Here is a 13,851-nt window from a genome sequence, read left to right on the forward strand (position 1 = left end):
AATCTGGCCTTTTTTGTCTGTTTTCCTGGCACTACCTCGCTGAAGCAGGGGGTAGTGATGCTGTTTCCTGTGGGGCGGGGTAACGACAGGAATGGATGAAGACAAGCAAGTATGAATATGTACATCTGTATGTATATGGGCATTTATGTATGTAATGTCTGCATATGTGTATGTATATGTTGATATTTATTTTTTTATTATTATTTTGCTTTGTTGCTGTCTCCCGCGTTTGCGAGGTAGCGCAAGGAAACAGACGAAAGAAATGGCCCAACCCACCCCCATACACATGTATATACATACACGTCCACACGCAAATATACATACCCATACATCTCACTGTACACATATATATACACACACAGACACATACATATATACACATGCACACAATGCACACTGTCTGCCTTTATTCATTCCCATCGCCACCTCGCCACACATGAAATAACATCCCCCTCCCCCCTCATGTGTGTGAGGTAGCGCTAGGAAAAGACAACAAAGGCCCCATTCGTTCACACTCAGTCTCTAGCTGTCATGCAATAAGGCCCGAAACCACAGCTCCCTTTCCACATCCAGGCCCCACAGAACTTTCCATGGTTTACCCCAGACGCTTCACATGCCCTGATTAAATCCATTGACAGCACGTTGACCCCGGTATACCACATCGATCCAATTCACTCTATTCCTTGCCCGCCTTTCACCCTCATGAATGTTAAGGCCCCGATCACTCAAAATCTTTTTCACTCCATCTTTCCAACTCCAATTTGGTCTCCCACTTCTCCTCGTTCCCTCCACCTCCGACACATATATCCTCTTGGTCAATCTTTCCTCACTCATTCTCTCCATGTGCCCAAACCATTTCAAAACACCCTCTTCTGCTCTCTCAACCACGCTCTTTTTATTTCCACACATCTCTCTTACCCTTACGTTACTTACTCGATCAAACCACCTCACACCACATATTGTCCTCAAACCTCTCATTTCCAGCACATCCACCCTCCTGCGCACAACTCTATCCATAGCCCACGCCTCGCAACCATACAACATTGTTGGAACCACTATTCCTTCAAACATACCCATTTTTGCTTTCCGAGATAATGTTCTCGACTTCCACACATTCTTCAAGGCTCCCAGGATTTTCGCCCCCTCCCCCACCCTATGATTCACTTCCACTTGCATGGTTCCATCCGCTGCCAGATCCACTCCCAGATATCTAAAACACTTTACTTCCTCCAGTTTTTCTCCATTCAAACTTACCTCCCAATTGACTTGACCCTCAACCCTACTGTACATAATAACCTTGCTCTTATTCACGTTTACTCCTAACTTTCTTCTTTCACACACTTTACCAAACTCAGTCACCAGCTTCTGCAGTTTCTCACATGAATCAGCCACCAGCACTGTATCATCAGCGAACAACAACTGACTCACTTCCCAAGCTCTCTCATCACCAACAGACTTCATACTTGCCCCTCTTTCCAAAACTCTTGCATTCACCTCCCTAACAACCCCATCTATAAACAAATTAAACAACCATGGAGACATCACACACCCCTGTCGCAAACCTACATTCACTGGGAACCAATCACTTTCCTCTCTTCCTACACGTACACATGCCTTACATCCTCGATAAAAACTTTTCACTGCTTCTAACAACTTGCCTCCCACACCATATATTCTTAGTACCTTCCACAGAGCATCTCTATCAACTCTATCATATGCCTTCTCCAGATCCATAAATGCTACATACAAATCCATTTGCATTTCTAAGTATTTCTCACATACATTCTTCAAAGCAAACTCCTGATCCACACATCCTCTACCACTTCTGAAACCACACTGCTCTTCCCCAATCTGATGCTCTGTACATGCCTTCACCCTCTCAATCAATACCCTCCCATATAATTTCCCAGGAATACTCAACAAACTTATACCTCTGTAATTTGAGCACTCACTCTTATCCCCTTTATTATTTATTTATTATACTTTGTCGCTGCCTCCCGCGTTAGCGAGGTCGCACAAGGAAACAGACAAAAGAATGGCTCAACCCACCCACATATAAATTTATATACATACACATCCACATATGCGCATATACATATCTATACATTTCATTGTATACATATATATACATACAAAGACATATACATATATACACATGTACATAATTCATACTTGCTGTCTTTATTCATTTCCGTCACCACCCCGCCACACATGAAATGACAACTCTCTTGCCCCGCACGTACGGAAGGTAGTGCTAGGAAAAGACAACAAACGTCACATTCGTTCACACTCAGTCTCTAGCTCTCATGTATAATGCACTGAAACCACAGCTTCCTTTCCACATCCAGGCCCCACAAAACTTACCATGGTTTACCCCAGATGCTTCACATGCCCTGGTTCAATCCATTGACAGCACGTTGACCCTGGTATACCACATCTTTCCAATTCACTCTATTCCTTGCAGGCCTTTCACCCTCTTGCATGTTCACTCCATCCTTCCACCTCCAATTTGGTCTCCCACTTCTCCTTGTTCCCTCCACCTCTGACACATATATCTTCTTTGTCAATCTTTCCTCAATCATTCTCTCCATGTGACCAAACCATTTCAAAACACCCTCTTCTGCTCTCTCAACCACTCTTTTTATTACCATACATCTCTCTTACCTTTTCATTACTTACTCGATCAAACCACCTCACACCACATATTGTCCTCAAACATCTCATTTCTAACACATCCACCCTCCTCCAGATAACCCTATCTATAACCCATGCCTCACAACCATATAACATTGTTGGAACCACTATTCCTTCAAATATATCCATTTTTGCTTTCCAAGATAATGTTCTCGCTTTCCACACATTTTTCAACACTCCCAGAACTTTCACCTCCTTCCCCACCCTGTGACTCACTCCTGCCTGTATAGTTCCATTTGCTGCCAAATCCACTCCCAGATATCTAAAACACTTCACTTCCTCCAGTTTTTCTCCATTCAAACTTACCTCCCAATTGACATGTTTGCATAGTGCCATTCTACAAAGGCAAAGGGGATAAAAGTGAGTGCTCAAATTACAGAGGTATAAGTTTGTTGAGTATTCCTGGGAAATTATATTGGAGGGTGTTGATTGAGAGGGTGAAGGCATGTACAGAGCATCAGATTGGGGAAGAGCAGTGTGGTTTCAGAAGTGGTGGAGGATGTGTAGATCAGGTGTTTGCTTTGAAGAATGTATGTGAGAGATACTTAGAAAAGCAAATGGATTTGTATGTAGCATTTATGGATCTGGAGAAGGCATATGATAGAGTTGATAGAGATGCTCTGTGGAAGGTATTAAGAATATATGGTGTGGGAGGCAAGTTGCTGGAAGCAGTGAAAAGTTTTTTCGAGGATGTAAGGCATGTGTACGAGTAGGAAGAGAGGAAAGTGATTGGTCCTCAGGGAATGTTGGTTTGTGGCAGGGGTGCGTGATGTCTCCATGGTTGTTTAATTTGTTTATGGATGGGGTTGTTAGGGAGGTGAATGCAAGAGTTTTGGAAAGAGGGGCAAGTATGCAGTCTGCTGTGGATGAGAGAGCTTGGGAAGTGAGTCAGTTGTTGTTTGCTGATGATGCAGCGCTGGTTGCTGATTTGGGTGAGAAACTGCAGAGGCTGGTGACTGAGTTTGATAAAGTATGTGAAAGAAGAAAGCTAGAGTAAATGTGAATAAGAGCAAGGTTATTAGGTACAGTAGGGTTGAGAGACAAGTCAGTTGGGAGGTAAGTTTGAATGGAGGATAACTGGAAGAAGTGAGTTGTTTTAGATATCTGGGAGTGGATTTGGCAGCGTATGAAACCATGGAAGCGGAGGTGAATCATAGGGTAGAGGAGGGGACAAAATTCCTGGGAGCGTCGAAAAATGTATGGAAGTCGAGAACATTATCTCGGAAGGCAAAAATGGGTATGTTTTAAGGAATAGTGGGTCTAACAATGTTATATGGTTGCGAGACGTGGGTTATAGATAGAGCTGTGCGCAGGAGGGTGGATGTGCTGGAAATGAGATGTTTGAGGACAATATGTGGTGTGAGGTGGTTTAATCAAGTAAGTAATTAAAGGGTAAGAGAGATGTGTGGTAATAAAAAGAGTGTGGTTGAGAGAGCAGAGGGTGTTTTGAAATGGTTTGGTCATAAGAAGAGAATGAGTGAGGAAAGATTGACAAAGAGGATATATGTGTCAGAGGTGGGGGGAATGTGGAGAAGTGGGAAACCAAATTGGACGTGGAAAGATGGAGTGAAAAAGATTTTGAGTGATCGGTGCCTGAACATGCAGGAGGGTAAAAGGCATGCAAGGAATAGAGTGAATTGGAATGATGTGGTATACCAGGGTCAGCGTGCTGTCAGTGGATTGAACCAGGGCATGTGAAGCATCTGGGGTAAACCATGGAAAGTTCTGTGGGGCCTGGATGAAGGAAAGGGAGCTGTGGTTTCAGGTGCATTATACATGACAGCTAGAGACTGGGTGTGAACGAATGTAGCCTTTATTGTCTTTTCTTAGTGCTACTTTGCACACATGCGGGGGAAGGGGGTTGTCACTTCATGTGTGGCAGGGTGGCGACGGGAATGAATAGGGGGAGACGGTATGAATTATGTACATGTGTATATATTTATTTGTCTGTGTGTGTATATATATGTATACGTTGAGGAATAGAGTGAATTGGAACGATGTGGTATACTGGGATTGACGTGCTGTCAATGGATTGAACTAGGGCATGTGAAGCGTGTGGGGTAAACCATGGAAAGTTGTGTGGGGCCTGGATGTGGAAAGGGAGCTGTGGTTTCGGTGCATTATTACATGGCAGCTAGAGACTGAGTGTGAACGAATGGGGCCTTTGTTGTCTTTTCCTAGTGCTACCTCGCACACATGAGGGGGGAGGGGAATGTTATTCCATGTGTGGTGGGGTGGCGATGGGAACAAATAAAGGCAGACAGTATGAATTATTTACATGTGTATAGATGTATATGTCTGTGTGTGTATATATATGTGTACATTGAGATGTATAGGTATGTATATTTGCGTGTGTGGACGTGTATGTATATACATGTGTATGTGGGCGGGTTGGGCCATTCTTTCGTCTGTTTCCTTGCGCTACCTCGCTAATGCGGGAGACAGTGACAAAGCAAAATAAAAAAATAATTAAATACGTTGAGATGTATAGGTATGTATATGTGCATGTGTGGACATGTATGTATACACATGTGTAAGTGGGTGGGTTGGGCCATTCTTTCGTCTGTTTCCTTGCGCTACCTCGCTAACACGGGAGACAGCGACAAAGTATAATAAAATATAAAAATGATATATATATATATATATATGTGTGTGTGTGTGTGTGTGTATGTGTATGTATATGAGTGGGTGAGCCATTCTTCGTCTGTTTCCTGGCACTACCTCATTGATGCGGAAAACAGCAATTATGTGTCTATAAGTATACATGATAAATGCTTAATCGCTGTTTCCTGCATCAGCAAGGTAGCACCAGGAAACAGATGAAGAATGGCCCATCCACTCATATACACTTTTTTTTTTGTTTTTTTTTTGTTTTTTTTTTTGTCGCCGTCTCCTGCGTTTGCGAGGTAGCGCAAGGAAACAGACGAAAGAAATGGCCCAACCCACCCCTATACACATGTATATACATACGTCCACACACGCAAATATACATACCTACACAGCTTTCCATGGTTTACCCCAGTCGCTTCACATGCCTTGATTCAATCCACTGACAGCACGTCAACCCCGGTATACCACATCGTTCCAATTCACTCTATTCCTTGCCCTCCTTTCACCCTCCTGCATGTTCAGGCCCCGATCACACAAAATCTTTTTCACTCCATCTTTCCACCTCCAATTTGGTCTCCCTCTTCTCCTCGTTCCCTCCACCTTCGACACATATATTCTCTTGGTCAATCTTTCCTCACTCATTCTCTCCATGTGCCCAAACCATTTCAAAACACCCTCTTCTGCTCTCTCAACCACGCTCTTTTTATTTCCACACATCTCTCTAACCCTTACGTTACTTACTCGATCAAACCACCTCACACCACACATTGTCCTCAAACATCTCATTTCCAGCACATCCATCCTCCTGCGCACAACTCTATCCATAGCCCAAGCCTCGCAACCATACAACATTGTTGGAACCACTATTCCTTCAAACATACCCATTTTTGCTTTCTGAGATAATGTTCTCGACTTCCACATATATACACATATGTTTACATAAACATGGACATATACATATACATACATATACATATCAACAAATACACATACATATACACACACAGACATATACATATATACACAGTTACATATTCATTCTTGCTTGCCTTCATCCATTCCTGGTGCTACCCTGCCCCATAGGAAACAGCATTGCTACCCCCTGCTTCAGTGAGGTAGTGCCAGGAAAAGGCCACATTTGTTTACCCTCAGTCTTTAGCTGTCATGTGTAATGCATGAAACCACAGATCCCTATCCACATCCAGGCCCTCAGACCTTTCCATGGCTTACCCTAGACGTTTTACATGCCCTGGTTCAGTCCATTGACAGCACATCAACCGTAGTATACCACATTGTTCCAATTCACTCTATTCCTTGCATGCCTTTCACCCTCCTGTATGTTCAGGCCCTGATCGCTCAAAATCTCTTTCACTCCATCCTTCCACCTCCAATTTGGTCTCCTGCTTTCCTTGTTCCCTCCACCTCTGACACATATATCCTCTTTTTCAATCTTATTATACTTGATTGCAGTTTCCCACATTAGTAAGGTAGTACCAAGAAACAGACGAAGAAAGACCCATCCCTTCATATACACATACACACACATACATATATCTACATATACACGTACACAGACATATACATACATACACATGTAGGTATGATGATCACACTTCAGAAGGAGTTTATACAATTTTATTTAACGTAATTTTCTATACATGTGGCATGACATGTTTCATAGCATCTAATGAGGTGCATTGTCTTCATGAAACATGTTGTACCACATGTCTAGAAAAATTACATGTTGAATAAAACTGTATGAACTCCTACTGGAAATACAATTTCATCTTCGTATATACTCATGTACATATTCATACTAGCCAGAGCTAGATGCCTATTTTATCAACCAACCCCTAGGGGTGAATGAACAGCTGGGTTGACTGTGGACCATCTGCCACCACCATGATTTGAACCTATGCAGTTGACCTTGGGTGGCTTGTGAATGCGTCTCTGTCAGGAACGCTAACTGCTACACCACCTTCACAATTTGAAGCACTTTAAACCTCTAATGATCCCCCTTTTGATAAAATTGAAGCCAATGTTGGTAAAGACTTCTCAAATGAAAACATATTTTTGTAAACTACTATTTTTCAGCTATTGTTTTGAATAATTTTAATGATGAAATAAAGAATACAAAAATCCCAATAGCTATGCAGTAAAAGCAAAATTACTGTGTAATTGCTCAAGATATGTAAGTCTAATGATGAAATTTACAGTTTCTATGAAATGGTAAATACCGCATCAAACAAATTGAAACTGCTCCAAAAGTATGATTTTCAGAGAAAAGTACATGATGAAGACTGTATTTGTTGTTTAGAATTATGAAATCAGCATGTCATTAAACCATATATACAGACATTAGTAACAGAACAGGACTGTGAACTTTTTTTTCTTAAGACCTTTATTTGTCACCATTTTTCTGTGGAACTTGAAAATATATCCTTCTCCATGTGGTCAGAGAAATTTTGTAAGTTAAAGGGCATATTTATAAATCAGTAAATGGGAGATAGATTGACTGGCCATGAACAAAGAGTTGTGATTAATGGTCAAGCCTCAGAATTGTTAGACATAACTAGTGGAGAGCCATAGGAATGAGTCTTGGGACCAGTTCTCTTCCTCATATACATTGATGATGTAGATAATGGGCTACATTCCAAGATATCAAAATTCGCTGATGATACAATAAAGCTGGGAAGTAGATATACAGTACAAATGAACTTGAATGTTTACAACTTCACACTGACATAGACAAACTGATGGACTGGGCTCATAAGTGGCAAATGAATTTTAACATTTGCAGGTGCAAAGTTTTGCATATTGACAGCAAAAATGAAAAGGTAACCTAAAGTGTGATTCTGCTGAATTGCAAAAGGTAAATGAGGGGTAAAATTTGGGTGTAATAATCTCTGGTGACCTAAAATCAAGTAAGCAGTGCACAGACGCAGTGAAAAGAGCAAACAAAATTCTTGGATTCATAGGTAGGGCTTTTAAATTTAAGTCCAGGGAAATCATACTTAATCTTTCCAGTCTATTAGTTCATTCCCATCTTGAATATTGTTTAGTTTTGGTCACCCTTTCTGAAAAATGATATTGACAGAGATATAGACAGAATGGAGAGAGAGCAGCATAAAGTTACCAAAATGATTCTCGGGCTGAGAAACAAATCCTTTGAGAGCAGATTAAACAGCTTGAATCTGTTTAGTACAGAAAAGATGTGGTTAAGAGGTGATCTAATAAAAGCGGTCAATATTATCAAAGCCTTTGATGATCTGTCAAGTTACTTAAGACTTGATTCATCTGATTTCACTTGCGGTAATGGATACAAACTCGTGGACAAACATTTTACTTTGAATAAGGCATTGTACTATTTCTTCAACAGGATTGTTAACACATGGAAAGATTTGTCAGTTAGAGTGGTTGAAAGCAGAACTATAGGTGCATTTAAAAATAGATGATAAAAAATTCACTTCAAATTCACAGCTTAGATTATTTGTGCCTCCTTAGTCACCTTGATAGTATGCAGGTTACTCTTTTTGAAGTATCTGTATACAGTCTAAATTTTACCACACTATTCTGAGTTTCTGATATCTTCAACTAACACAAGCAGTCTCGAAAGGACCCAGTGGTCTTTTACTGTTTGAATTCCTGTGTAATCCTTTGTATTCAACTTTTTGTAATCTACAACTCCATGATTTAGAAAGGAATGTAGATACTTAGGAGTCTGTAATGTGTATGTTTCAGAATACTGTCTTTATTGCTTTGATAATGTTTGGTGTAAGAATGTCTACCCAAAAACTCAAACAATCTTAAAAACTAATTCATCTGAATGCCAGTGTCTGATATGACATCATTAACTTTCTGTACTAAATATACATAGAGGATATTAAGATGGAAGTTATCATCTGGATGTCTGTGCTGAGATGGATGTATTCCTTGAAAAAACTTTTTTTTTTTTTTTATACATAGATAAAAAATGAGAAAAGAGAAGAACAAAAGGGTTAGATTGACTATGTGGCAGTGGATGAAAGGTTGTGCTGGATGCTAAAGTTATAAAAATATTCGTGGGAGATTCTGACCATTGTGCAGTTCTTGTGGAGGTGAAGATCAAGAAGTACAAGTATGGTGTAAGGAAGAATGAAGAAGCAAAAGTGTTGGCAAGTGAGTAAATGAATCAGAAAGAATGCAAGGAGCAGTATGTAAGAAGGGTGACACAAAGTTCAGATGAAAGACCCGTATATGTAGGGATATATTGATGTGAAAAGTGTCTATTGAGGATGTAAAGCATGTGTACGTGTAGGAAGAGAGGAGAGTGATTGGTTCTCGGTGAATGTAGGTTTACAGCAGGGGTGTGTGATGTCTCCGTGGTTGCTTGATTTGTTTATGGATGGGGTTGTTGGGGAGGTGAATGCAAGAGTTTCGGAGAGAGGGGCAAGTATGCAGTCTGTTGTGGATGAGAGAGCTTGGGATGTGAGTCAGTTGTTGTTCGCTGATGATACAGCGCTGGTTGCTGATTTGGGTGAGAAACTGCAGAAGCTGATGACTGAGTTTGGTAAAGTGTGTGAAAGAAGAAAGTTAAGAGTAAATGTGAATAAGAGCAAGGTTATTAGGTACAGTAGGGTTGAGGGTCAAGTCAACTGGGAGGTAAGTTTGAATGGAGAAAAACTGGAGGAAGTGAAGTGTTTTAGATATCTGGGAGTGGATTTGGCAGCGGATGGAACCATGGAAGCGGAAGTGAATCATAGGATGGGGAAGGGGTGAAAATTCTGGGAGCCTTGAAGAATGTTTGGAAGTCAAGAACATTATCTCGGAAAGCAAAAATGGGTATGTTTGAAGGAATAGTGGTTCCAACAATGTTGTATGGTTGCGAGGTGTGGGCTATGGATAGAGTTGTGTGCAGGAGGGTGGATGTGCTGGAAATGAGATGTTTGAGGACAATATGTGGTGTGAGGTGGTTTGATCAAGTAAGTAATAATAGGGTAAGAGAGATATGGTAATAAAAAGAGTGTGGTTGAGAGAGAAGAGGGTGTTTTGAAATGGTTTGGTCACATGGAGAGAATGAGTGAGGAAAGATTGACCAAGAGGATATATGTGTCAGAGGTGGAGGGAACGAGGAGAAGTGGGACACCAAATTGGAGGTGGAAAGATGGAGTGAAAAAGATTTTGAGTGATCGGTGCCTGAACATGCAGGAGGGTAAAAGGCGTGCAAGGAATAGAGTGAATTGGAATGATGTGGTATACCAGGGTCAGCGTGCTGTCAGTGGATTGAACCAGGGCATGTGAAGCATCTGGGGTAAACCATGGAAAGTTCTGTGGGGCCTGGATGAAGGAAAGGGAGCTGTGGTTTCGGTGCATTATACATGACAGCTAGAGACTGGGTGTGAACGAATGTAGCCTTTATTGTCTTTTCTTAGTGCTACTTTGCACACATGCGGGGGAAGGGGGTTGTCACTTCATGTGTGGCAGGGTGGCGACGGGAATGAATAGGGGGAGACGGTATGAATTATGTACATGTGTATATATTTATTTGTCTGTGTGTGTATATATATGTATACGTTGAGGAATAGAGTGAATTGGAACGATGTGGTATACTGGGATTGACGTGCTGTCAATGGATTGAACTAGGGCATGTGAAGCGTGTGGGGTAAACCATGGAAAGTTGTGTGGGGCCTGGATGTGGAAAGGGAGCTGTGGTTTCGGTGCATTATTACATGGCAGCTAGAGACTGAGTGTGAACGAATGGGGCCTTTGTTGTCTTTTCCTAGTGCTACCTCGCACACATGAGGGGGGAGGGGAATGTTATTCCATGTGTGGTGGGGTGGCGATGGGAACAAATAAAGGCAGACAGTATGAATTATTTACATGTGTAATATGTATATGTCTGTGTGTGTATATATATGTGTACATTGAGATGTATAGGTATGTATATTTGCGTGTGTGGACGTGTATGTATATACATGTGTATGTGGGCGGGTTGGGCCATTCTTTCGTCTGTTTCCTTGCGCTACCTCGCTAATGCGGGAGACAGTGACAAAGCAAAATAAAAAAATAATTAAATACGTTGAGATGTATAGGTATGTACATGTGCATGTGTGGACATGTATGTATACACATGTGTAAGTGGGTGGGTTGGGCCATTCTTTCGTCTGTTTCCTTGCGCTACCTCGCTAACACGGGAGACAGCGACAAAGTATAATAAAATATAAAAATGATATATATATATATATATATGTGTGTGTGTGTGTGTGTGTATGTGTATGTATATGAGTGGGTGAGCCATTCTTCGTCTGTTTCCTGGCACTACCTCATTGATGCGGAAAACAGCAATTATGTGTCTATAAGTATACATGATAAATGCTTAATCGCTGTTTCCTGCATCAGCAAGGTAGCACCAGGAAACAGATGAAGAATGGCCCATCCACTCATATACACTTTTTTTTTTGTTTTTTTTTTGTTTTTTTTTTTGTCGCCGTCTCCTGCGTTTGCGAGGTAGCGCAAGGAAACAGACGAAAGAAATGGCCCAACCCACCCCTATACACATGTATATACATACGTCCACACACGCAAATATACATACCTACACAGCTTTCCATGGTTTACCCCAGTCGCTTCACATGCCTTGATTCAATCCACTGACAGCACGTCAACCCCGGTATACCACATCGTTCCAATTCACTCTATTCCTTGCCCTCCTTTCACCCTCCTGCATGTTCAGGCCCCGATCACACAAAATCTTTTTCACTCCATCTTTCCACCTCCAATTTGGTCTCCCTCTTCTCCTCGTTCCCTCCACCTTCGACACATATATTCTCTTGGTCAATCTTTCCTCACTCATTCTCTCCATGTGCCCAAACCATTTCAAAACACCCTCTTCTGCTCTCTCAACCACGCTCTTTTTATTTCCACACATCTCTCTAACCCTTACGTTACTTACTCGATCAAACCACCTCACACCACACATTGTCCTCAAACATCTCATTTCCAGCACATCCATCCTCCTGCGCACAACTCTATCCATAGCCAAGCCTCGCAACCATACAACATTGTTGGAACCACTATTCCTTCAAACATACCCATTTTTGCTTTCTGAGATAATGTTCTCGACTTCCACATATATACACATATGTTTACATAAACATGGACATATACATATACATACATATACATATCAACAAATACACATACATATACACACACAGACATATACATATATACACAGTTACATATTCATTCTTGCTTGCCTTCATCCATTCCTGGTGCTACCCTGCCCCATAGGAAACAGCATTGCTACCCCCTGCTTCAGTGAGGTAGTGCCAGGAAAAGGCCACATTTGTTTACCCTCAGTCTTTAGCTGTCATGTGTAATGCATGAAACCACAGATCCCTATCCACATCCAGGCCCTCAGACCTTTCCATGGCTTACCCTAGACGTTTTACATGCCCTGGTTCAGTCCATTGACAGCACATCAACCGTAGTATACCACATTGTTCCAATTCACTCTATTCCTTGCATGCCTTTCACCCTCCTGTATGTTCAGGCCCTGATCGCTCAAAATCTCTTTCACTCCATCCTTCCACCTCCAATTTGGTCTCCTGCTTTCCTTGTTCCCTCCACCTCTGACACATATATCCTCTTTTTCAATCTTATTATACTTGATTGCAGTTTCCCACATTAGTAAGGTAGTACCAAGAAACAGACGAAGAAAGACCCATCCCTTCATATACACATACACACACATACATATATCTACATATACACGTACACAGACATATACATACATACACATGTAGGTATGATGATCACACTTCAGAAGGAGTTTATACAATTTTATTTAACGTAATTTTCTATACATGTGGCATGACATGTTTCATAGCATCTAATGAGGTGCATTGTCTTCATGAAACATGTTGTACCACATGTCTAGAAAAATTACATGTTGAATAAAACTGTATGAACTCCTACTGGAAATACAATTTCATCTTCGTATATACTCATGTACATATTCATACTAGCCAGAGCTAGATGCCTATTTTATCAACCAACCCCTAGGGGTGAATGAACAGCTGGGTTGACTGTGGACCATCTGCCACCACCATGATTTGAACCTATGCAGTTGACCTTGGGTGGCTTGTGAATGCGTCTCTGTCAGGAACGCTAACTGCTACACCACCTTCACAATTTGAAGCACTTTAAACCTCTAATGATCCCCCTTTTGATAAAATTGAAGCCAATGTTGGTAAAGACTTCTCAAATGAAAACATATTTTTGTAAACTACTATTTTTCAGCTATTGTTTTGAATAATTTTAATGATGAAATAAAGAATACAAAAATCCCAATAGCTATGCAGTAAAAGCAAAATTACTGTGTAATTGCTCAAGATATGTAAGTCTAATGATGAAATTTACAGTTTCTATGAAATGGTAAATACCGCATCAAACAAATTGAAACTGCTCCAAAAGTATGATTTTCAGAGAAAAGTACATGATGAAGACTGTATTTGTTGTTTAGAATTATGAAATCAGCATGTCATTAAACCATATATACAGACA

This window comes from Panulirus ornatus, chromosome 20, assembly GCF_036320965.1.
Source record: "Panulirus ornatus isolate Po-2019 chromosome 20, ASM3632096v1, whole genome shotgun sequence".
NCBI classification, from domain to species: Eukaryota; Metazoa; Arthropoda; class Malacostraca; order Decapoda; family Palinuridae; genus Panulirus; species Panulirus ornatus.